Source organism: Neolamprologus brichardi, chromosome 10 (genome assembly GCF_056152115.1).
Source record: "Neolamprologus brichardi isolate AB-2024 chromosome 10, ASM5615211v1, whole genome shotgun sequence".
In the NCBI taxonomy this organism is placed as follows: Eukaryota; Metazoa; Chordata; class Actinopteri; order Cichliformes; family Cichlidae; genus Neolamprologus; species Neolamprologus brichardi.
In genome coordinates this window covers 13,431,295-13,458,206 of record NC_142113.1, presented here as the reverse complement: position 1 = coordinate 13,458,206, position 26,912 = coordinate 13,431,295, and the positions used below count along the sequence as shown (strand labels likewise).

The window sequence follows — 26,912 nt, the reverse complement described above, 5'->3', positions numbered from 1 at the left end:
ATAAACTCCCAGGAAAAACACTTAAGTTCATGTTTGCAGGGTTCTAAGAAACACAGAGATGTGATTGACAAGTGAAAGGTAACCAACCTTAAGACACATCCCTTTGAAAATTTGATCCTATTTTGGACTAGGAATTATCTCCAAAGACTGAGACAAAAACTCAACCGCACCTTTCAAATTCAAAAGACTTGAGCTCACCAGCAGAGTTGAGCAGAAACAAGTGTCAATATGTAGCACACACACCTGAAATCTACTGAATGTGCTAAAATAGTTTGCTTATTGCAGAGCTACAGTCAAGGATAGATGTAGCACCCAACATTATTATATAACATTTTCACCAAAGCACCGTTAAATGTGGATTCACAGTGGGGGAAGAAGAAAAAAAAGGGGAGTCATTTAGTAACTTTGTGAACCACATTTAGCTTCTACATGCTATGCAGGCATATACATACATTTCCAGGTTGCTATAGCCCAAAGTAGCAGTCACGGCACACCTAGGACGTGTATGTATGTGTATCTTATTGCAACTATACAATCTAGTCATCTACAGCACTTTCACTATTCAACTAGATTTCTAGAAACTAGAAATCCTAAATAGCTGTGTACTATTTAAATGTCTTTTAGACTTGTTAAGAACAGAAAATTACTCAGTAGGTTTATATGCATAGAAATATTTTCAATGCCCTGAAAAGACATCTTTTCATCATTCTCTTTTCAACTAAGTTTGCATGTGAAGGAATGCTTTTCTAAGTGTCTTTTCTTTCCCTCTGACCTAAAGAAGCTACTCTTACCTTTCATGTTTTAAAGTTGTTGAGACGTCTGTCAAAGTTGTTTTTTCTGCCGCTTTTCAATCAGTTTGTGCTGGGTGAGGTGTGATCATATTTGTACAGTTATATTTAGTCCAGTGGACGCCCATCTAGGAATTAATTTGGATCAAACAGATGGACTAGATGCTCAAGCCCGATTTTCATTGATTGTTTTGGGGCTAAATGAAGGCCATGAGTGGCTGACCAGATGAACTCAGAAAACAATGTCCATGTGCATCCAGTGTGTGGTGGGCATATTCTGTAGACACATGGGAAATCAGTGTTGGGATAATACTGAGAATAAAAGTGTTTTCTTATTCTAAACAAACTATTACAGCAAAAATGTCCTCAATATGATTTTATGGAGCTTTCTGCAGCAGTGGATTCAAGTTAACAAAAGATAAAACATCTTCAAGAAATCAGACTTGCTGATTTCACTCTACAGGGTAGTTAATTATTTATCAGCATCCTCTGCTTCTTTACCCTCATAGAAACTTGGCTAACTTGCATCACATGCTGCTTGCATCCTTACTTCCAGCTTCATCCTCACAGTAAACTGAAACCAGGCAGAGGACAAAAGCTCTCAATAAGATATGAAGTGCGTGACAATGCAAATGAGTTGCACATTTACAGAAGTCATTGCTCATTAAGAGTGTTTGACCGCATAGTAAAAATGCCCGATTTAATGAATCTCAAAATTCCTCAAGGATGCTGTATGGACCCAAAAAAAAAAAAAGGAACAAACAAAGGCTGCTGCTAGAGTCAGAAATGGTGAAACATAGCTTCAAATCAAGGTTCAGAAAAAGAATCGGAGCTCAGAGCTACCCATCCTTCAAGCACATAATCACATCCCATCCACGCTAATGAAAGAATGAGGACAAAACATCAAACGGTATCCTGGTTCAAATGCTGCTGAAGCTCCCTGGAAAACTTGCAGCAACTTCACAGCGGGTGAGGAGGAGGAAGGAGATATGCAAAAGGGGGACATCCAAGTATGAATAGGAGGAGGGGAAGAACGAAGCCGCTACTGCGTTCGCCGATCGACTACGCAAACAGACGCACGTTTGTGCATATTTTGACACAAAGGATGTTAGTTATAGAAAACGTATAACATAAAAGAACTGTATGTTAGTCCTCAGCAGTTTAACACCTGAAGTTGTCACGCATGCGTCAAAAGAGGGAGCAGTTCTGCCACACTCATCCTACTCTCCAATGACGCCCATTAAAACACAGAACAAACTATATAAAAGCCTTTTAATGCACCTGAGAGCCGCTACAATTGTGTTTTCATCCATAGCTGATGAGGGGGTCACCTTATGACATGCACGTCAAGGTGTCTTACAATTCCCACTCGACTGTGTAATACTGTTTTGCACCATTATCTTCACACTCGCTTGTAACAAGAGAAAAAAAACAAAAACAGCGGGCCGAATGCACGTAAGGGTAGGTATCGATGATATAATAGAAAAAGGAAGACGATTATTTTCATGAGGTCAAACACAAGTGTACTGAGCTTTCAGAGTCACGCTCTCACTAGTACTTTGTGCTGCTCTCAAGATAAGGCATGAAGAGCCTGTGGATCGAGTAGTGGAAATAAAATACCCTAAAGCACTGACTTTCATTTTGCACTTTGCTGTGTGTTCAAGTTATGCTGTTTATATTATAATTTACCTCCCCGCTGCGTATAAATTACATTTATTTTGTCAACATCATGTTTCTTTAAATGTATGACTATACGGTTTATGACGCAGGGTTTCACAGCGAGGTGCGGTTCTTGTGTGGTTTGTCTATGCTAGCATGTGCAACATTAGTCACTGAGGGTGTAACCTAACTCACAAATTCCTCATTCATTCATTGTACCAAGGATTTTGTAAATGTGGGTGTTTTCACCATGTCACCCCACCTCATCTGGATGTCCCTCCATCTCAGTCACATGTCCCTTATACCCACATTCCTCTATCCATCCCACTCCCCTGCCCTCTCCCCCACCCAGTGCCCTGCACACTTTGCCCGCCTCTGGCTCTCAGACTCAATATCCTGAAAGAAACCCAATGTTCGTACTTTTCATTCCCTTCGCGCTTTATTTTTGCACTATTCGTGGATCAAATGAACCTTATGTCACCGTCTCTAGTTTTTAAAAATAAATAAAAAGGCGAAATTGTTCCTTCTTCATCGTGCTTTGTGTCTTTCCGCCATGTTAAGCCTTTTCCTTTTTTTGTTCTGAGTTAGAGATGTGTGAGTGCCCCTCGCAGCTCCCAAGAACCCAACCCGTGCACATCACAGCAAAACGTCACAAGTTAGGGTCTCAGGGAATGAGAGAGGTACAGCTTGCTCTTTTTTGGTCTGGCCTTTTCTGTGCAACGTACAGCAGATCATCTTCTGCACGAGCACTGTGGCTGAGACTGAAACAGCTCCCTCTATCCCTCGATTTGTGCGGTGCTCTACCTTAAGTCTCAGTTTTGCCCCTTAAGTCGAGTCTGGTCTCGGTAAAATGCACAACCCCCACCATGCGTTAACATTTAGCTCATCCATGATCACATTTACAAACAAAATCGTTATACGAGTCAAAAGATCGATATGCATCAGTAAGCACACGCTGAAAATGAAATATAAAACCTAACCATATATAATCTTATGATAACTGAACAGACTCATGCTGTGCACACTGTACTCTACACACCCAATCAGAAAGCACTTTACCATCACTAATCATAAGGATAGCTCTGCCTCCCTGTCACAACCTGACCAAACCTAGAATAATAATCTGTGTAAAACATCTGATTTTTTCCAAACCCCGCACTGTGAACGCATACAACAGCAGCAGCAGCCAGATGACTACAGCAGCAGAGACTACAAATTGACGCCAGTGTCTCACGCTGATAAAAATACACCCTTAACACTAAAAAAGTCCAAGCTCCTTACCACTTACTTCCTCTATGCCAGTGAGATCTCGTGACATGCCAGGCTTGTCAGTCCTCTGAGACCGCACCTGTCAATCATGCCGCCTTGACTTTATGGAGGGAAAGCTCATTTGTCAGGTCGCAGAATAAAATCTGACTACCCACAAGATGAAGAGGAGGAGGAATAAGAGGCTGGGAGGAGCGGTAAGATGAGATGCAAGGAAGGAGAAAAGAAAAAAGAAGAAAAAACTCACCCAGCTGACCAAGGTGGCGGAGGCTGCCGCAGTCTTCTCTGTACGCCTGTGCCGGTCAGCCTAGCAAAGGGAGAGAGGATGTAGCCGGGCACAAATCGGAGAGAGGGGAGAAAAAAAAATGAATGCTGGAGAGAAGAATAGAGGAAGATTTTAATGCTGCTAGCTCAGGCTTTGTTGAATGGATAATTCGGGCTAGCACATGAGCCTGCTCTAGCAGATTGCTGCCGTCTAGCCGTCTGCTGCTCAGACATGCAAGACTGTACCATGTGCAGCCAGAGAGAGAGAAAGAGAAGGAGACAGACATGAAGGGATAGATGGAAGGGAGGGCAGATGTTGGGTTAAAGATTTAATGTAGGTGAACATGGGGGAAAAAAAGAATAGAATAGAAAAGCAGTGAGGGTGACTGAGACAATACATTTAGTATTACAGGGGAAGGAAAAATGCACAATAATAAATCAAACACAATCCATGAAAAAGAAACTAGCATACAAATTGAAAAAAATATTCTTTTTAGCTTGGGTCCAACAGTAAAAATCACAAAAATAAACAGCAAGACCACAGCCCAGTAATGTTACATGTATGCTGACTAATACAAGAGAATAAGAGCAAATGACAGGAAGCCATACAGAGAGAAAAACAGGATTTTAGAGAGTGATAAAGTAATATTTTTAACCCCCCCCCCCAGACGTCTGATTTTTAACTTAAAAGAGCTCTACTGCACTAAAGCGCACAGTCAATAATGTACAATCTCAGCTTTCCCCAAAGCTTCCCCCATATGAGTCACAGCTTTACATGAGAAATCAAAAAGAAGAAGGATGTTCAGGTTACCGTCAGAATTTGGCAGATCTGGTTAGTAGCTGTGAAAGAAAAAAAAAAAAAAGACTGAGACATAGTGTGCCAAAACAGCGACAGGAGTGAATAATAGGAAAAAATGTGTAACGCCTGTTGCTGTAGTCCCTCTGCCTACTGCTGCTCAGCCCTTTCTCCATGTGACACTACTACCCATCTTTTTCTTCCTCTGTGTCTGTTCGTCTCTTTGCTTCATCTGTCTCATATTTTCTTTCTGCACTTGATTGGTGCTTTAGTCTCGCTGTATCACACCTCTCGGCCTGTGTCTGTGCTTCTGTATTTTCTTTCCCTCCTCTGCCTTCCATGCTTCATAGATTGCAGGCTCAAGTCCCCAAGGCTGAAAAACTGAAGAGCCTCTACTTGGCCCTTTTTTTCCCCTGTTTGTTACATATAGAATCAAAACGGCAGTAGCAGTGTGGGAAAGGAACTAAATATCACCCATTCATTTCCCTCCCCACAGCTGAAATTACACAGACAAAAGGCCTAGTATATGGAGAAAGAGATAAGGGAAGGTAGAGAAATGAGGGAGAGAGACGTGAAGAGAACAAAAGCATACAGTAGCACAACGAGAAGGCAAAGACAGTCAAATAGGAAGTCAGTTTTATCTTACAATGTCTCTTTCAAGCTCCTTTTTCATTTAAGGCAAACAAAAAACAAAAAAAAAATCCTGCTCCAGTAGCATGTCCAGTATTCTGTTCCTGTGTCTCTCGCCCTCTGTGTCTGTGAGTGACTGGGTATTACAGCGTGCGTTTCATGGAGAAAAGGAGGGTGGGAACAAGAGAAAAGGAGGGAGCAAGAGAGAGTGAACGCACCAGTTCAGGGAGCTTCAAAGGAAATGTAACTGGAAGCATTGTGGTGTGTGGTGGTCTTATATTTTATCAGTATTAGTCACTGTAAAGCAGTGGAAAAGGCTTGTAAAAAAAAAAAAAAAAAAAAGGGGGGGGAAGACACGAGACAAGATGGTAGGAAAGCGAGACAAATGGGGAGCAGAGGGAATTACCAGGGTTCTTCTGACGGACAGCGCACAATAGGCTGAGATCAGTGACAGCAGAAAAATGGCCTGTGTGGTCCCAACATTATCGCCCCCCAACCCTTTCCCCCTGCTGGTTTAAATAGGTCATTCTTTTATTTTGAAGTCAATTTAAAAATAATAAATCAGGCAGACAGTTCTCACTTCTTCAGCTCTCATTTACATTTTGCTGCATTTCTCCCTGTATCATTAGAGCCTCATTCTTTTCTTCTTCGTTTTTTTGAATCGAAAATTCATTTTCAAGGCATCTCTCCTTGCTCGCGGACATCACATGTCACGATGTCTGAAAGGCATCACGTGCGCTTCAGTGCGGCAAAGGGTCCCTTCATTTATGCTCAGTTTTACTTCCACCTTGTCTTCGCACACTAACACAAGAGTCAACCGGGACTATTTATAGAAATTTCCAAAGACGACAAAAAACCTGCACAGATTCCACAGCGAGGGTGGGCCGTGTGTGCTGGGTGGGGGGCCAGTCAGGGAGAGCTCCTTTATGCCTCCTGCTGTATAATGTAATGCACTACCACATGGCAACAACAAACCACCGAGCACAGAAAGAAGTGTGAATACGCTTTTCTAGAAGAAGGGCGAGGGGGGAAAAAAGTAAGCAAGGATAATTAGGCACACTGAAAAACCCAACAGTCGATTTACGTTGTATCTACTGTAACTGAAAGCTTGCGCTCTTGCAAAAGCTGCCCCGTACCAAGGGCCCCTTCTTCATTCTGGCCCAAAGAGCTCCTTACCCCACCTCTTTCGAACCCGGTGGCCTTAGGACAGAGAGCATAGAGTTTAAGTGGAAACAGTCTTTCATCATCATGACACTCCCCGCACTACACATCTGTACACAGCAGCATACCGCACTACAGGAGTAGGATACCATCTCTAACCTAGCGGTGCTACATCCAGTGTCTAATGTATATTTACAGTTCAGGCTTAACAAATTACATGCAAGTTAAATACTTATGGCAGGACAACTAAAAACTGTTTTTTACTCATAAAGATCCATATTTCTTAAACACCCCCCAAACAGTTAAAACAAATTAAATAACACTTTCATTAATTTCTTGTGTATGCATAGCTGGCAGCGTCTATTCCAACACCTTAAAGTGGGAGTTTAAAAAATGTAGTATCCAACAGAGATCAAAAGTATGCAACGAAAATATGCCTGAAGAGCAGATAAAGGTCACACGGTCTGAGATGAAGCCAAATTTAAGTAATTCAGCACATTTCTAAATTGCAGTCAGGAACCTAGATAATTTCAGGGGCCTGTGGTTTTCTTGGTTTGAAGCAGCGAAAGTTGTTACTGGCTGTTTTGATCACAGCAGTGTCTTTACCACATAGCTGCGCAGAGGAAGTATATCGTTTTGGTTAAGTGAAAGTGAACTTTGTGCATAATTGGCCGCCAAGACCTCGTTCTTCCCCTGCGGCTGTATGGTGTGTTTCCCTTCAGTGACATCTCCTTCATTAGAGCGTCCCGCAAACATCACTGCAGCAGCAGCATGCTAGTGCTTTTCCTCATATTTTGAAAGGATTTCTCTTTGCCCCCCCCAATCTGTGCTGTCATTGTTTCAACTTTGTTTTCCAAGTGTCAAACGAGATGCAGTGTTTGCCATGTTCATGCGAGTCTTTAGCAAAATATCTTTATCTCTTCCCATATCTGCTTAAAGGAGAAAACAAAAAACCCAAAAACACTTTGAATTAAACAGAAGAAATTTCAGTGTATTAAGAAACAGACACAAAACCACCTGACAGAGAAGCTTTGTTTACAACCAGGCGATAAAACTCTCATACACAATTATTGCACAGATGCTGGCGTTTATGAAATAATCCATCAGTGTACAGAGTGTGTGGCGTTTCCTCAGGGAAAGCTAGGAGGCTGTACAGTTATCTCCTGTGGTGTCACTCTGAACTATACAACCTACTACCTCAACCTGCGGAACACTGAAGCTGCAGCATGGCTGCCTTGTAGGGCCGGGCGAGCAGTTCAAAACTACCACAAGCAATGTAATTTTATTTTATCAGAAACTGAAGAAAAATTTCACCAATAAGTCGTCCTCCTTACTTAACTGCAACACTGACGTAGAGGCCAAAGATAGTCTGTCATGTACAATGTTCTGACACATCGTCATTTAGCCCAACCCACAAATTTGGGTGGGGTCACTGCATCGAGGCGGCACACGTGGGATAAGTTTGGTAGAGAATATCCTGCATCCTAGGATACAGGGTCACGTAGGGTCAGTGCTGTTTAATTGTGGGAATCAAGGAATAAGAAATGACACTCTTTATGGTTATCCAGTCATAACTTGCTTCCAAAATAATTCCAGTGATCTAGTCGCCTTTCTTAAAAGCACTGGGCAGATGCTGTTTTTACCAGGAAGACACATACCTATAGATACGAGCTTGTGCAGCCAGTCACCACAAGTTCGGATCTACGGGTTCGTGGCAGCTGGCATTAACACTTTAAGAGCGGATAAGAAGCAGAGAAAACAAACATTTAAGCATACAACTCATTCTACTGTCTGAAGCTTTCAGCTCCACTGATTCATCATAGCATTCTTACTGGGTGTTCAAACCACAATGGACAACACTGTAACGCTGATAAGGCTCAACATGGCACAGCTTTCATTGCATGTAGGTCTTTCTGCAACTAAAATATGCATCAACATTAAGAAGTTTAGTCTATTTCAGCAATATTTAAAGAATAAATCCACGCGTTGAGTATCAATCCTTTCATGCATTTTTCACTTCTTGTACTTATTAAGATTGCTTCAGTGTGGGGATATACAATGTGTCCTTTTTAAGCATCTAATAGAGATGAGTGTGGAAATTAGGCCATGGTACACAGAACAGGCCGGGGCACATGACTGTAATAGATGCGGTGTTTGTGTGTTTACCCCACTGATCACATTCTTTTGAGGTATAATTTTGAAATGTCAGAATAGTATACTGTAAATAGTTTTACATCTGAACACAAGAATGCACATCGCTAGGAAATATTTTACTAAAGAAAATGAATTTGCACTGAATAAAAAGGCATATTTGCGCTGCACGAATTTTATGAAATATCACACTATGATTAAAATAACAAGTACCACGTCTCCAACAGAGCAGCAAAAGCAAATGCTACAACACATCCAGCACATGCGGTTATATATTCTTAAGATAAAATAAAGACAAAATACAAATCACATTTAATCGCTCCGCTGCCAAATACAAAGTATTTTTTATTATAAAAATAAAAGTGATTCTTATTTGCAATGACCTAATAAATTAAATTCAATAGTGCAATTCTCTGGACCTTAGAAAATTTTCTAGAGAGAAGACATAAAGCGAACACCATCGAAAAATAAGCAAAGTTTAAAAAAATAAAAAATCACGCACGCGTCACATTGTGTGGGTTAGACCCTATTTTGAACCGCTTCCACAAAAAGAAAACTAAGTTTTGTAAATCGCCAACATACCAGTAAGGCATAAGCTGGACCTGGTGGTCAAACGTCCTCTACACTCAGATGAAGTCAGGCTCGAAGAGAAGTGTAGGCCAACGCTTTAGGAGAAATCAAGAAACCTAAAATAAAAATGTAGAAAAAACCCAAAACAACAAAAAAGAATGTAAATCATCAGAAACTGATTGGGAACAGAGCAGCAAGTCTAACATTCACAGGGAGTATACACCCGTTCACACACATTCCCAAAACCACACAAACACGTGGTGATCCAAGCACACCCTTAAAACACAAACGACTAAAAACTATAAGAACAATAACGCTAATAGCAGAAAAAAGAAAAAAAAAAACGCTAAATCACAACCGAAAGTAAGAAGAAAACATCCCCTTGTTCTCTCCTAGTTACGCACTCATAACCCGTTGTCCAGTCCCCATTTTCCAGGGTACAAAAACCTCAAATCGGCTTTTAAAAAAAAAAAAAAAAAAAAAAAAAAAAAGGTACGGCAAGAGAGAAATGGCAAAAGGTTGAATGCGGTAAGATGTGGATGAGGAGGAGTGGCAGCGCAGGGCTGGCTACAGAGAAAGTGGAATTTCTGACCAAGCAAAGGAAAGGGTGGTGTTTTCTTTTTTTTGGTGCTTCATTCTGCTTGGCTTTTTTGGATCCCAGCAGGATCCTTGGCTGCTGCTCTGTCTCTTCTTAGCGCTGCCAAAATATGGACATATCCCTTTGTCTTGAACTCTGTTACATTAAAAAAAAAAATCAAATTGAGAGATGAGAAAACATGACTTTAAAAAAAAAAAAAGAAAAGAGGGATTGGACCGGCCACCAAAACTACAGCGCAAGTTATTAAAGAAAAGGAAACAGCATGAGTGAAAAGTGCACAGCAAGGAGGAGAGAGGCTTAGCAGCTGAATTCAAGGGAAACGAAAAAAAAAGGAAAAATTCATTAAAAAATAAAAAGTCGAGATGGAAGGGTTTTGTTTTCGCGTCAGAATTTTTTTTCTCTGCAAACATAATATGTCCCAAAGTGCAAGCTGCAAAGTGTGTCTTCTCTGCTGCTACAAACACAGCAGCCGAAACCTTTCTAAAGCTATGCCACGTAGTGAGAGAGGGAGAGAGAAAGCAGCCACTTTTTGCTCTCTCCAAAATGGCTGAGGGCCGGGAGAAAGCAGCTATGAGCAGAGAGGAAGAGAGGTGCTCCCCGTCCTGCACAGGGGTGGGCTGGGCGATTCAGCGAGCATCTCTCCCTCGTTTCCCTCTCCTCACTCGTGCCCTTTGTCCCGTTAGCCGTCTTTCACACCGGACGAATGGCGTACAGCTGTGTTGTCGGTCCATAGGAAACTCTTTTCGGGCCACCGTGGGGAGGGGAAAGCTACAACTGTAAATGAGTGAGGTTCATGTGGTTTACTGTTCGTCGTGCACATGCTCGAATCCTGATGCTCTGCAAGTTGTTATTTTTGTTGCTGCTGTTTTTTAAAAAAAAAAAAAATGCTCTCAGATGCCTCACAGGACAGGGGACTTTTGCTCAACCACTATATAATTTCTATTTTAAAAATATGTGCATATCAATAATGGATATTTTATTATATTATATAAATTCAGTGTTTTTAAAAACAAGATGTAATCTTGTGCTATATTCTCACTTTTATCGTCTTGAATCCCAAATTTCAAATAAAAACATCACTGATGATCTTGAACAGTCTCCTCTCGTGACTATTTGAACTCAGCACCACTCTTGACGTCACAACAGTACAGTAGTTAAACAGCGTGGCTGCTGCAGTCGGTAGTACTACATTTACATTTGGGTATTTCTAGTGGCTGTTTATTGGCTGCTTGCAGTCACGATGCATAACAAGCACTACCTATCTGATATAAAGCCAAAATTCTACTAGAAACATTCAAAAGGGCAAGGGATTTTATTTTCCAGACATATTTAATAACCAAATTAGTAAAGATGCTGCAGTTATTTTAGTAAAGCCATCTGAAAATTTTCCAGGTTAAATCTATACACTTGTTTTTAATCACTCACAGCAATAAGGTTTTTCTCTCATGCGTCTCAGCAGATGCACGTCTACATTTGTTTTACACAAATCATATACATAATATACCCAACATAAATCTGAGGGACTGACCTCCCAGTGAGGTCATCTTCACCAGCACTGGAAGAACCATTTCAGATTTTAAAATGGCTGCCTCACATTCTTGCTCACTGGAAGCGTGTTCAGTGAAGCTCATACCAATAAGCAACCACCCAACCAAAGTTTCCTAAAGCAAGAGATTAGAAAAAAACCTGCTGCTGTATCTGACCCTGACCTCTGCAGAATAAGCTAATTTAAAAGCAAAATTTAATCTGGTAAAAACTGCACAGAAAGCCTGAGTATGCGGCATTCTTAAAAATAAATAAATAACAACACACTACTAACACACACACACACAGATCCCCTCCATGCATATCAGCTTGTTAGTGTTATGAAAAGGGACAAATGTTGGGTTCAGGATATTAACTGCCCTGGATACTAGTTTTGCCACAGCATGCCAATGGGCTGCTGTCTGCTCCATGGTCACCACTTGAATCTAAATGAACAGATTTGACTTTCAGGATATTGCCAAGAACCCTGTCACGGTGCCGACACAGAGAAGGGCCTCTCCAAAAACAGAAGGTTGGAGAAAACAGAGCGACCGACATGGGCATAACCCCAAACCTCTAACAAGGTAACCCCTTAAAGCCACTCTCAGAGCCTGGGAAAGTGGGGAAGAGAAAGAGGGCTGCCAACAATGGGCAAAAAATCATTACCAACATTTTTCATATGGTAACATTATGTCAGTGAATGCAGTGACAAGTGCGCTGCATAATCCAGGTTTTAGACGCATAGATTAAAACTGGATTTCATTGTTTTAATTAGATTTTGTGACCTTTTAACTGACTCCTTACAATACGTGCCCTTATTATTGTCCTGCTGCACCGGTCTGTCAGTAGCCTCTTTGGATGCTGTACATCCAACCAACTTGTATTTTCCACCCCAGAAATGAGGCTTTTATTAATACATAATGACCTTTTTTTAAACACTACTATAATGGCATACTAGCTATAGCTCTTGATATCCACTGGGCTTAAAACACCATTCAGCATTATAATTGGGGTGTTACTACTGAACCTGTAGGATTATTGAATCAAAACTTCACTGGTTTTCTCTGTATTTTTACTCCATTGTGCATTTTTTAAGACAGGCCCTTAACAGGCTGCTGGAGTTTAATCTCATTATGAGCTTAAAGTATGTAAAATACCTTAAAATGCATGAATATTTACACATCACAGGGGGTATTTATTACTCAGATCACTCAGGATCATGATGCACTGTTTAAACTGTTATTGCATCCATGTTGTAAAGCCACAGCATTTTTAAGATGAGCTGTAATATTTTTATTTGGAAAGAATGTGCCGATAAGAACACTGAGACATGAACAATACCAGTGCTACCTTTGAATTCATTACGTCAGTAGACTGAAATGTAAACGCGAAACTCTTCTGGGCTTAATTATTTATAATATGTTTAACCATTCAAATGCTTAAAGGGACAGAATTATATACTGTGTATTTTTCAAATATTGATATGTAGAAGATTACAGGAAAGGCAACGTCAATAGTTCACTCGTTTTATTACTTCATTGGTAAATGTCTAATCATGTTAAGGCTATGATTCACAGTCGAGTCATAGCTGCGTCTGTGATAAAGAAGTTTCTACAAGAACCTATATATCACCCTAAGTTACTCCTGTTACTGGCACTAAGTGACTTCTTGGCAGCTAGTGCTTCCCACAGTAAAAGGATGGTCCAGTGATGTCAGCCATGATTCTTGTCATGTCTAATAGCATTATACATAATAATGATCCTTTCATGAGTACCTAAAAATAAAAAGTATAATAGGTGATTTTAATTTTTTGGATATAGCAGTCAAAATATAAAATAACCCCCCACTCCAAATGTATTTTCTCATGAACTTCCACAAACGTGCAGTTCAGACTGAGATTTTAGGTCAAATCTATATATAAAAGTGAAAATCAATGTTGTGTAGGATTTATAATTTGGTTTGGTATAATTGTTAAATGATGTTACAGAACATACTAAGCTTACTCAAGTACATACATTCATGCAACTCTCATGTTTTAAGCCCCCCAAATGTTGTCTTTTTTGGAAAATTATTGCTGGTTGAGTCAAATAAAAGCAGATACACAAGAGGAAGTTAATAGAAGTTAATAAAATAACTTGATTAAAGATGTGCAGATGATTAGAGAATTTGTCATAATTTTCACAAGTGTTTTATATGACAGTTTTCGACTTGCTTTACTTAGTACCCACAAAAATTAACTGTTCGTTCTCTGCTTTTGTGCCTGAATTTTTGTGGTTTTTCATCTTTGAAAAATATAAAAACTTTAACATATTTAGCAATAACTACTTATCACTAGGATGCATATTTCAGGTGTCCGTGAGGACGGCCTTCATGGCGAATTCATCCCCATAATCAACCCAGTGCAGCAGGATGAATGTGGAAAAGACGCACTCATGCAGGAGAGAGCAGGATAAAGAACCAGTGGGATACATGAGACAGCAGCATATATTTTTTTACTATATTTTTTCATTCACACTCGTACATCTTTGCTTCTGAATGTTGCAGTCCAATTTTTATATCTTTTCCCCCTTTCATCTCACCCATTTCTTTCAATTGCTTGTCCCTCACTGTTCCCTCCTCTCGCTTTCCCCATCAAATATTCTGCTCACGCACAACTGCGGCACCCTTTCTCCAGTCCTCCCCATTAATCCACACCACAGACATCTTGGCCCACTGTCTCGTCTCTCTGTCAATGTGCACTCAAAAGTCTCAAAGTCTGGGCCATTTCAGCAGAGAGTGCCTGGCCGTTTTTCGCAGGCTATGAGGCCTACTGTTGAGCATGCTTTTCTACTGTACAGAGTGTACCGTGCAGACAGGACATCAAGCACTCCCCCTCTCTAAATATGCTAGAAAATGAAGACGACATCCCAGTGAAAGCGCAGGTCATATCAGGACAGGTGGCAACATAAATATAGCCTCCATTTACTTTCATCACCACATAAAAACTAGTGGCTTGTTGCAGAAATGTTGGCGATATGTGGCTTTCTCTGCCCCGTTTCAGCCAGTTTCTAACACATTGAAGACGTAAGCTTTAGTGCAGAAAACTCAATTGCTGTCACTGGAAACAAGTTTATAAAGAGTTTCGGATTTGTGATGGACGGTGCAAAAAAATGTTCCTTCATTTGTTTGACTTTACTGCCTTCATAGTGTGAATCATTCAAAAACAAAAACAAAAATTTGTTTAATTTGCACTTTGGTTTTCACTTAACACATTTAAATCAATGCAGATTATAAACTAAGAGTCTTTGAAATGTGACATTTTCACATTCAGTGTTATTATTATTTTAATAAAAGGTTTTGACACATCTTCAGTTTGTGTAATCATGGTTGTACACCAGTGTTTCACCATTGTATACGTCAGCCAAAGCAGAACTGAAAAACTACCCAATGTGGCTTCTTGAAGATGTGCAGGAAGAGATACAAAAAAAGAGCAAGCACAATGACATAGCAGGGGTAAAGGCTGTAGGAAGAAGAAAAAGATGTAATTACTCTATTAATTACTTAATTTCTATTCATCTGAAGGATCCACTGACTTGAACTAATCACTTTAAGAAAGCAGCCAAATGCTCAATATTAACACATCTTCTGTGACAGGAAGACGAGTGTGGGGCCTGTGAGGGGGGGTGAAGAAATGCAAAGATTTGCAGGGAAATCAAAGAAAGAATTGCTCTTAGACCCGCAAAAGGAAGGAAGCAGCTCAACGTGGACAACATCAAGGATAAAAACTCATGGAGTCTAATTTCTTTTTTGCTACGTGAAGTGCACTTGTTCCTCCCTTTAAAGTCTACTTTTAACTGGCAGCGCACTGAAGCAAAATGAAGACTGATAGAAACAGCATTTTGAGATATTCCAGAATATAAAAAACCCTGGCTGGATATTGAGTTTACCCCCTCCATTCTCCTCTTTTTCAGAAATAAGGGCTCAAGTTAGATTTTACAGCAGAGCTTAGAAATAGTACACAGCCCCTCATCAGCCACCCTCCTCTTTTGCCGTTTCTTTCTTTCACCCTCCACTCCTGCCGTTTCAGACCCTCATTTCCCTGCCCTCCTTCTCCCCCCTCCTCTCTCTCTCATTCATTCAGTTTAATTTTGAACTCTGCACTGGGAGACAGGCAAAGAGGGTAGCTCCATGGTTACCTGGCACCAGGCCATCTCATTACACTGCCAATTGATTCTGGCCTGCCGCCATGTCCGCTGCCTACCTCCCCCACGCCCCGCACCATTTCTGCACCCCAGACTGTCTACAGCAAAAGGAGATTTCTGAACACACAGGACAGAACGAGACAAACAGCTTCACTTACGCACATCAAACTTAACTCGCATGGATGCACCACCACACGTACGGATACAAATAAATGCATACCTGCTCACACACACACACCGCAAACTAAAGATGGGAAAATACATGTGCGTATATTTAAATATTCATATACCGTTGGCCTCCACACAGTGTACAATCAGAGTGGCTATGAGAAAAAAAATAAAGTCATAATCTCATTACTTAGATTTTTAAATCCATGTGACTAAAAACTAAACAATCTTTATTTAATCATAGACACAATCCTCTTTCTAAATTCTGGTGTTCGCAGATAGAAAGACTTGAACTGTGAGGCGTAAAATCTAAATTCACAAAACATTTAACTGTGAGGAGTGATACCGCAATTTATAACAATAATCGCAACTTTGGAAAAACAAATTAGTGCAGCACAGATGTTAAAAACCAAAGAACTAATTTAGTAAAATAAAGTCTTCAAACCTGGTTGACTGGACAAAGTGTTGTCTGACACGCTGGCGTGGTTGAATTCACCCTGACTGCAATGACTTTGAAGTATTTCTCACATTTCTGTGTTCAGTGCAGTCAATAGAAAGCCAGAGTAAACCTTTTCTTAAGAAGCAAGCATTTGTATTTAGGTTTATACCGCAACTATAGCAAAATCCAATGAGTAACATTAACATTTTACAGAAGTGGAAGAAGCTAAAGAAGTGTATCTGTTTAAATCTTGTCAGTCAGACATTTGATTTGTTTGTCTCTGCTATTTCTCTAGGAATTTTTTCAGGAACGATGTTTCCTGCTTAATTTGATACTAGTTTCCCCCAATCCTGACCAATCCAACAAGTTAGACACATATTTTAAAAACACGAGCATGGGAATCCAATAAAAAGTCCTGTATGGGTGTGTAAAAGCCTTCGTTTGGGTTTAGTAATCGCCACAAATCTTTTGTATTTGTACGACTTTAAACCGCACCTTTTAAATGCTTTTGCTAAATTTGAGTGTGATGCTTGCTTGTTTACTTCCATCTGAGACATATGCAGTATCAACTTAAACACTGATGGTAAAAAGAAAGTCCTCCACAAAGATTGCATCTGAAATCAGCTGCACCTCCGCAACACATACCAGCAGGAGTACAGAGTGACTGACCAGGCGTTCTCTCAGGCATCTCTTGTCAAGTAAGGGCTGTGTGCAGGCAGGAGTGGTAGTAGGACCCAATGTGCAGACACTCGGAGGTGATAACACAAACTCAGATTTATTGCTAAACTCAAAAGGTAAAAAAAACTTGCAAATAAACGTACTCAGACAGAACACACAGCAAGAAGAGGGTATATCGCAACAAGAACAGAAGAAAACACAGGGCTTAAATACATAGAGGGAGCAATCAGGGAATGAGTAACAGGAGGGAAACACAGCTGGGGCAAATCAGGCCTAACGAAACAGGGGAAGCAAAACCAGATACATTAACATAAGACATGGACCTTCAAAATAAAACAGGAAACATAACACAGACTGAACTTACAGACGCAGGCCCTTTCTCAATTCTCAAGTACGCGAGTACGTACTCGCGTTCTCGGTGAGTACGTACTCGCCGAGAACACACGGGAGTACGGACTCGCCGAGAACGCGAGCACGGACTCGCGATTTGTACAATTGGAACACCAGCGTACTTGATGATGTCACAGGTCTGGAGTTTTTACTGCCGTCCCCTCTTAATTTAACTGTGAGTAATATGTTATGAAGCTTAACTTTAATCACAGCCAAACCGGTTTACTCAGGAACAAATAAAACACTGAAATAAACCAAACATTAACATTTAGAAGTGATCTAAGTGACTTATATATCATGTTTAACCTCAGTAGTGAAATCTCTATTAATAAAAATAGTGTACATGCACATACGTGTACATACCTTAATAAAAACAAGCAGGTGAGATGTTAGAACGCTTTTATTTTTATTTTAGTGGACACCTAATACATTAGACAGCTACTGGGGTTTGTTTAACCTGAGTAGCGAAAAGACCACGGGGGGGTTGAAAACGATGTGCCGGGAGTCCGCTGTTCTCGCCGGCTGTAATAATCCTCGACCTCGCTGTCTGCTATGGAGCTGGCGGGTCACAGACGTCTCCGAAAACGTCGGAGCTCGTTTGGAAATATATGATATCTTGATAAATCGAGCAGATATTTGAAGTTTACACAACTACATTCTCGCTTGAAAAGAACTTAAAAGTTTATTTTGTGACCCAGAAAGAGTAATATTTAAAAGTTTTTAGCCCCGCTCGTCCGCCATTGCCGCGTTTGAGTTTTGGACGAAATGCATTCTGGGATATTTAGCTGTACCAAGTCCACACAAGTCACCACCGATTGATGCTCGATAAAACGGGCGAGAACACATCCGGGACTTTTTCGCGTTCTCGGCTTGATGCGTACTTCGAAATGGAACAGTACTTGGTCTCCAACTGATGACGTAACACGAGTACACGAGAACGCAAGTACGCACAAGTACGCATATTGAGAAAGGCCCGCAGACTCACAGGCAGGCACTACCACAGAGGGAACAGAGACGTGGGACCAGGGCAGACACAGACACTGACTGGACACGGGAACATAGCAGACAGGGGAGACAGCAACTAAGGAATACACAGAGACATAAACCATAAGAAAGAACTCTAACAAAAACCCAAAGACTAGAAATTATAAATAATATAATAAACTCAAAAACCCTGGGTCAACGACCCAGGCATCCTAACATCTCTAAGTACTTTGTTCATCTGAAGAACAGAATTTCAACACGAGTTTAAGGTTTAACACAACTATTGTCTTTTAAATAGTATTCCTTTTTAGGACACACTCAAAAATACTGTAAAATATCACTGATGAACGTCTCAGACGACCACATTTTACAGCAGTTTTAGACCAAACAGAAACCTTATAGGGCGATCCAAATATGTAAAGCAGCTGCTTTGCATAATTTAGTGTAGTTTGGAGCCAAAGAAGTCAGGATCGATGTTTAACGATTCATCTTGCCCTGTGAGAGTTTCAGTAGCAGAGAGCGTGCTGGCAGTTTCACTGCTGAGACTTTGTCATACGCAGCATCTGTCTAGGTGTGACTCAGTCATAGCTTCCTGCTTCTTCTGCTACTGCTGGCAGATGCCAGGGTCATGGCTTCTAGCTCATCAGGGATTTGAGGGGATCAGGAGTCACTGGGATCATAGAGCCATATGACAGTGTGTCTACTGTGCCTTCAGTATACTCATATTTAATAGCCATCCATTCATGCCCTAGTTTATAATGTAAAAGAGTGATTGTGCCTGTTTTGTACTGTAGAACAGTTCATCTGAAATTGCTCAACATTGTTGGATAGGTGATTTGTAACTGTGGTTTCTGGCTTTCCTGGTTTTACAGTTACACCCAGTATAAATAGCTACATCTCTAAACACGGGGTGTAGCTATAGCAGTTTAAGACAGCTCAGGCAGACAGCATCCTGCACCACTTACTGCATCACACCCTTTCTCAAATGCTCCACCCCCGCTTTAGCTGCCCAACTTAGGATTTTACAAGGCATACCTACACCCAACATCCACCTGTAGGTTCTGTATACACAGAAACTGAAGTCACATCATGTATGCTTCATCTACAGATTTTAGAAGTTATCAAAGCACCATCCATAACAGGACGATAAAATATCATTAAATGAATTGAGTTAATTATACCTTCCTATATAACTAGATATATTTTTAGTTGTCTTTATGCATCTTTATGGCTACTGTGAGTTGTACTGCCATATCCTGATTAATTTATCCCGTATTATTATTATTACTAAAGTGTAATCAAATCAGTGCAAGTCGACCCTAAAACATCTGCACAAATCGAACGGTGCTCCATTCATTATAGTAGGTTTATGCATTTAGTTGTCAACAGAATCATTCAAAGAACAGCTTACTGTTAATGCCAGCACATTCATTTAACCAGCTTGTAATCAAAATTTTAAGATGTGCATATTGCAAATCTTATTTGTGTGCCAGTGCTGTGACCTTGGTGATTTTTTATTAATTTTTTTTATTCCAGTTTTCAGCAGTTTGGTGAATTCATGGCTTAGAGACAATTCTTGTCTCAGTAAGGAATTCTAATGGCGAGGAATTCTAACAAACCAGATGCTCTGTCCAACTCACGGGAAAATATTTTAACAAGGTCTAACGGGAAGTATCCTTGTTACTTTATGCTTTCACAGCCGTAACTGGCAAAATCTTATCTTCCACGTTACTACAACGTCCCCACAAATTCTTAACTGATGACAAACTGAGCCAATATACTTTTGTAAACAATACATTTCAGGAAAGCCTCAAAAAATACACATTTTCAATTCATAATCAACAGCTTTTGTTGGATATCAGTGGACTCATGATTAATTTAACTTCAAATATCGAATATCATCTGTCTTCTGGCCATTTCTTGGCTGCTGTGCACTTACAATTTGTGTGACTATGCACCTTCAGGACAGGGCCATCAATTTCATGGTAGCAGGTGCCACCCACCCATCCATTTTAACACTGATAAGGGCTCCACGTTTGCAAGCAGGAGGAGAGCTACAGCTCAATATGAGATAAATGTATTTAAGAAATACGTAATGTATCTCAAAGAAAATTGCACCTGATTTCTTTAAAAATGCAAATTCGATTCAAAAGTCATGATGCACGAGAGCCCTTCGATTGAGATTTTCATGGGGAACGTATAAGTTGTTATAAAGCATCACAAACGCCTTGTGAATACTGCACTGTAGAGGGTCTTTCTTAAACTGTCCAAAAGGGAAAACAAAAAGATATTTGTATATTCCAGATATTAACATGAAAAGATGCTGTGGAAGAAAAACATCTCTCTTCAGGATGTATATTTTTGTATCTTTTCTAAACGATTCCTATCAGTTGCAGAGTACATGCTAAGCAGTCGTCCTACGCACTGTATTATATTGTTTTACCACATCTGTTCTACCAGATAACACTGTTATTGATGACTGTGGTAATTAGACTGTGTGATGACTGTAGCCAGAAATAAATAAAGAGAAGCCAGTATAAAGACTTTCCAGTGCGAGTCTGTCTCTTCGAAAAGTAAGGATTAGAGATGGGCCTCCCTACTTCGGGGCCCCTTTCCTGTACATGCACACGGGTTGTTTAAGGACACAGTGAACCAGGCTACCCGATCTAGGGAAGGGGCCAGGGCAGGGGGAGCAGTGACGGGACGGCCAAGTGGAATAAACTTTCATGGAATCCTAAGAGCTCAAGCTGCTGGCTTAATGCTAGTGGGAGTAGAGGGGACTGGGAGAGGGAGAGGATTGGCTGATGTAAAAAGAAAGGGAGGAGCCACTTCCTCAGAAGGGAGAGAGAGATTTATGGAGTCCGACGGCAGCAGGGAGAGAAAAAAAAGGACAAAGGTGCCGATGAATATGGGGTTAGCAAGTGGTTTCCAGTTATTTAAAGTAAAGGTACAGTAAAGATGAGAGGCACTACAAAGCATCTCGGGTTTAACCCTTAGGAAATCTGAAACACAATATTCAAAAAAGACAGGCATCCATTTAGATTTTGCCCAAACAAAACTCCAGGCTGTAGCTCAGAGCAGAAAATATTTGGGTTGGTCCACTTATAGATGGTAACCGATCACACCTGCATTCCTGGGAGAAGGGAGCTGCCAACAGACATTCTCCTGTTGCCCCCCTCGCACCCCTTCTCCAATTTTCTCTCCCCTTGTTACCTTGTCTCCCTCTTCTGCGTTCCTCTCCTTCTGTTGCTCCCCTTTCTATATGAGTGTGTCTGGGTCCGGCTGGAGAGGCTTTGTCTGTGAACATTGGAGCCCTGACTGGCCCACGGGGGCCCGATCCATGAATACCCACACTGTGAGAGCCACTCTTTCACTTCACACCACTTTCTCTACTGGAATGCCTGAGCAGTGAGGTAAGAAACACACACACACACACACACACACACACACACACGGAAACAGTACAAGCACACATACACATTTTCTCACTTTCTCTCTCCCCCCACCCCCTACATGCGCACACATACGCACATGCACTATACTTTACACACAAACTGAGTGAGTCATGCAGTGATGAAAAGCCACTGTTTTGTGTGCGAACCCTCTCACCCTGGACTAACATCCTGAGAGCCTTTCTCCTTCATCGGTCCCTGCCAAGCTCTCCCTCTAATTAAACACTATTGGGTCCAATAGCATTGGCCCAGTTTCCCCACGACCATGCCCCTTCCACAGCTCATAGATGTCCTCAGCCGTGTAGAGTCTATATGGAATCTGAATGACTGTGGCGATTAACAACTTCTCAGGATTTATAATTCCCCACTTAATGATGGGATGGCCACAAGTCTCTTGCCAGCTTTACAGAAGGACCGGCCTAATAGAGCTCCATCTGACATGTAATATTGTGCGAAAGGATTTCAGGAGACAATTAAGTTGTTTGATGCATTTTCTTTTAAATTAACAGCATTACTGCTTAGAATGATCCCATTTTATCCACAGAAAACAGAGCAAACATTTTAAAATCTGCTAAAGTAGTCTGATTTTACACTGTCATCTTATAACATTGAAAGACACGACTATGCAATTTATATTTTGGTTTGGTCCCACAGTGAATATTAAAACAAACAATCGAATGTCAGCTTTAATTTAAGGGATTTAACAAAGATATCACCTGTGTTTAAGAAGTAAGCCATATTTATACACCGTCCCCTATTTTCAGATAAAGTAACTGGAAAGTTGACAAGCTGTTTCTTGGCCAGGTGAGGCCTGGTCCCTTGTTATCCCAAGACAGATTAAGGATATAAAAGATATGGAGCTGATTCCAAGTGTTGATCTTTCATTTGGTAGTAGTCACTGGAACTCTCAATATGAGATCCAAAGATATACAGGTGTGACAGAAGGAGGCCGGATTAGGCTAAAAAACCAACATAAACTTATCAGAGAGGTAGCAGAAAGTTCAGGAGTGGCCTTATCGTCAATCTCATATATGCAGTGGCCAGCTCAGCAAAATGCAAAAGCATGAAAGACCACAGAAAACAACTTTAGAAAAACAACTTCACGACTGAGTCGAGAACACTCTCAAGGAGGTAAGTGTATCACTGCCAAGAAGAAACAGCCATTGGGTACAATCAAGAAAAAGAAGGTCAGATTAGACTTTGTCAGAAAACATCTGAAAAGACACTGCACAGCTCTGGAAAATAAAATTTGGAGAGTTGAAACCGATATTAAATTGTACCACAATGATGGAAAGAGAAAAATTTGGAGAAGGAGAGCAGCTCGTGATCCGAAACACACCGCATCATCTGTCAAACATGTCAAACATGCTATGGCATGGGCATGCATGGCTGTGACTGGAACCACACCAATAGTGTTTATTGATGATGTGACTGCAGATAGAAGAAGCATCAGGGTAAATTATAAAGTGTATAGAGCAATGCTCTCTGCTCAGATTTCGCCAAATGCTGCAAAACCGATCAAACAGAGCTTCACAGTGCAAACAGATAATGATCTAAAGTTTAGAGCAAAAGAAACCCAAGAGTTTCTTAAAGTAAAGAAAGATAATATTCTCCAACATTCAAGTCAGTCACCTGACTGAGGTCAGTGAGACGCACAGACAAACAGAAACCCTTTACTACAGAGGCGGCTATAGTAAAGGTCTGGAGCATCTCAAAGGAGAAAACTATATTTGGTTTCTAGGGTTCAGGCAATCAGTCAAGGCAGTAAAGGATTTGTAAATTTGCTCTATGACCTAAAAGCATTACATATTAAAATTGTGTATTTTATTATCTTTACAGAATTGGCTGAAATCTTTGGCTTCTCTAAACTGTAAAACTGTAAATGTTAACATATATTTATGCAGTGTGTGATTTTGCGAAACTTTATGGCGTCATTGTGATGTCACAGGGCATTACATCAAAAAAATAAGAAGTGTATCGTACCGCTGTCTTCATGTCCTCTCATATGATATATTACTCGATATGGTTTCTTGACTTTTTTTTTCAAGGTCAACTTGACCATGGGCGCTAACAATGAAGATCGAGGTTAAATGGTTAGTCATCCAAAGTATTCACGTCCTGCAGGTTCTTGTGAAGTTTGAAGAGGATCCATAAATGATTGTCAGTTTTTACTGACCTTGACCCGATTTTTGCCAAAATGAAATCAGCCTAAGATGTTGTTATCTACCATCACACAAAATTTGAACACTATATAATGAAACCTGTGGATGCCATACAAACAGACAGACAAATGGAACCGACTGCACACCCTCCCTTTTAGGGGGAGAAAATGATTCTTGTATTTAAATTTAGGTTCGTTTGCCCAATTAATTTTGACCTTCTGAAAATGTGGAAGTGTAAACCGTTCATTTAAAACTTTGGTAAAACCTCTTGAATTAAACGTGAATTGACCTGCACTTGAATCTCATCTTGATTATTTGACTTAAAATCCACTGTGGTTGCAAACAGAGGCAAAATTACAGAAAAAGTGTCAATATCCAGAAACCTTGAGGACCCAACTACTTTATAGATATGAATAAGCACTAGAACTACTCATTAAATTATTCTTGGTAATTTAAAACACTGTGCACTTTACACCAAGTTTCACCAAGTAATTATTACCACAGGACCTCAGCAACCAATGAGCCAAGCACATGACGGAGAGATCAATCTATCTGTGTGTAAAGTATGCTTCAGCTGTGACTGACTCTAAATTGCTCTGTTCAAGTATTATTTTGGGAGTCATATTTGTGCCACAACTTAATTTGCACCAAATGTCTCAGTGAATCATCAAGAGAGTTTGTGCAACTGTGCACACAATTATGCTATTTGGGCAGCTGCTAAAGATCATATCAAAAAAGTGGAAAAAGTCAAAGATCACAAACATTAAGCACAATAACAGTGCGTTCCTATTAAAATTCTACCCACAGTTACACGACAGAAACAAATCACACCATTAGTGTGAAAAGGATAAAATGATCACATGACACTAAATGAGGATTAAAGGTGAAGGGCTTGAAGTACTGAAGTCAGACACGCATCAAGGTGATAATTTTCAGGGAAAACGTGAGCGACTAACCAGACATTCCTGCACACTCAGTCTAAATCATCCAAGAACAACAACAGAACTTCACATCTACTACTTCGTATTAGCAGAGACATTACAAAGAAGACATTTTACCATAATTTCTTCTTTGGTAATTGCCTCGCTAGTGCTCATTAGAATAGCATTTGTTCAGATATTGGGAAACATGATAGTGTCAACACATTAGACTGAGCCATTCATAAAGCCATAACCTATAAATTTGCACACGCATAGCACAATTGTAACTTGCTTTGTAATTTTAATTAATATTTTCCAGCCTTCAATTTAAAAATCAAAACAAACAAAAAGAAACCCTGTTAATTCTAAACATGCAGTCTTTTAATCTCAGTGACCAAATTCTATTTAATTTATGGAATTTAAAATATCTGCCCATAAAAGGCTGCCGTTAGGTGTTACCATACTGGTTGCCTATTAGCAAAGATTTCATTTTGTGACTAAATAATAAAGATTGTATCTCCTCCGTAATGGGTGTGCCAATCGGACATACAGCACTTATTAACATCTATGGGGGTGTAAAAAAACATTTATTAGAAGTCCCAGTTGTTTTGATTTTCCTGTGTATTATGTTCATTTCATCATCCCACCTATTTGCTTTTGTTTCGTGTGTCACGTTCAACATGCGTCACCTGCACATAACTTAACACTCACCAAAATACGAATCTAAATATATAAGAATCTGAAAAAGCACAGCAGGTCTGGCAAATTCTTAAAACAGAGAGGTTTACCCTCTTAACAAAATTAATTTTGCTTAATTTTGATAAATGTTTCTGTAAGATTCAGGACAGGTGACAGACTCTCAAAGACCAATAGGCTCCTAAATCTAGAGCGTCTTTCTAGTGTCTTTGTTGACAGGCAGGCGTCTCAGCCTCTCACAGTCAGTCATTATTGCTTATCCTTCCATGCACCTCCTCTTTGCCTAAATTTGGGCTGGCTAACCCAGATCCTGGCGTGAAAACCTCCCTTCACAAACCTGTGGGTGATGTCACAGACACTGCATCTTTGTAGCGTCTACAGCGTGTGGTCACGCCTTTCACCTCAAACAAGTTGCTCTTTTTCATTTTGGACATCACTCTCTGGAAGCTGAGTCATTTTAATAAACACCAAGCGGATGACCCTAGTTTGGAAAATGCCAAATATTACACAGACATTACCAGACTGTTACACATGTCTGCTGTGGAGGAGGGAAAGGAGAGCCAATAATCTGAACCTCTGAGATGACAGCAATTGGTCAGGAAGAATGAAAGCCAGATTAAGACAGCAAACAAGAAGCAATTAACATTTGCATGCAGGATTCCCCAGACAACGGTACACTGACTGCAAGCTACATTCAAGAAGAATCACGATAATTATCAGTAGCAGACTCCAAGTCATCCCTCGCTATTTTTATTCAACAAATAGGAACAGCCCTTTAATTCTAATTTTAAATCATTCACATATCGCTTTAAGACATATAGGTATAGTTGATGCCACTATGCCTTAAAAGATATAATATAGAGTAAAAATGGTCTGTAAATTGTCAGGAAAATCTCATTTCTTTTTATATGTTGTATTGTTTTGAATAGGAAGTTCTTGAGATTAATTTATTTCCTACAGGGAACTAATCTTTGAAAGCTATTCTTCTGCATGAGACATGTTCAGAGTAACATGTAAAGTTACATCTATGTAGCTGACATATTCTCCCTCTCTCCTGTAGGACTTTTGCATTTAGTCTAATCATTTTGACACGCCGCATTTTGGAAATAACAGCAGTAGTTCTCGGCAACCTCACTAATTTTCCTCTCTGTTTCACCTGACTTTTAATAGACTGTCTAATTCCTAAAATATAAATCACTATTCACCATGTGAGCCAGTACAGTACCATTTTTTTTCTTCTTCTACTTCATTTCTCTCCGATACATATTCATCCACAGTTAACACTAAAAAAGCACAATTGCCGTCTTTTTCAAATGTCGGTGAGTAATTCGCCTGAAAGATTCAACACCGCACATCTCTCTGTAAAACAAATGCTTTTGTTTCCAAAGCAATAAATCAGACCACTTGTTGGGTGTGTCTTTCCAAACAAGTGAGA

General features: G+C 40.2%; 1 long non-coding RNA gene across 1 annotated transcript; it reads right to left on the bottom strand.

Moving 5' to 3' along the window:
- Positions 1-3,993: 3,993 nt before the first annotated feature.
- LOC118455043 (uncharacterized) lies at positions 3,994-16,769 on the bottom strand. Its single transcript, XR_004843999.2, has 3 exons — positions 16,202-16,769; positions 9,298-9,401; positions 3,994-4,020 (listed from the first exon to the last, which is right to left on the bottom strand). It is a non-coding gene; the product is annotated as an uncharacterized LOC118455043 (long non-coding RNA).
- Between the last annotated feature and the right edge of the window lie 10,143 nt (positions 16,770-26,912).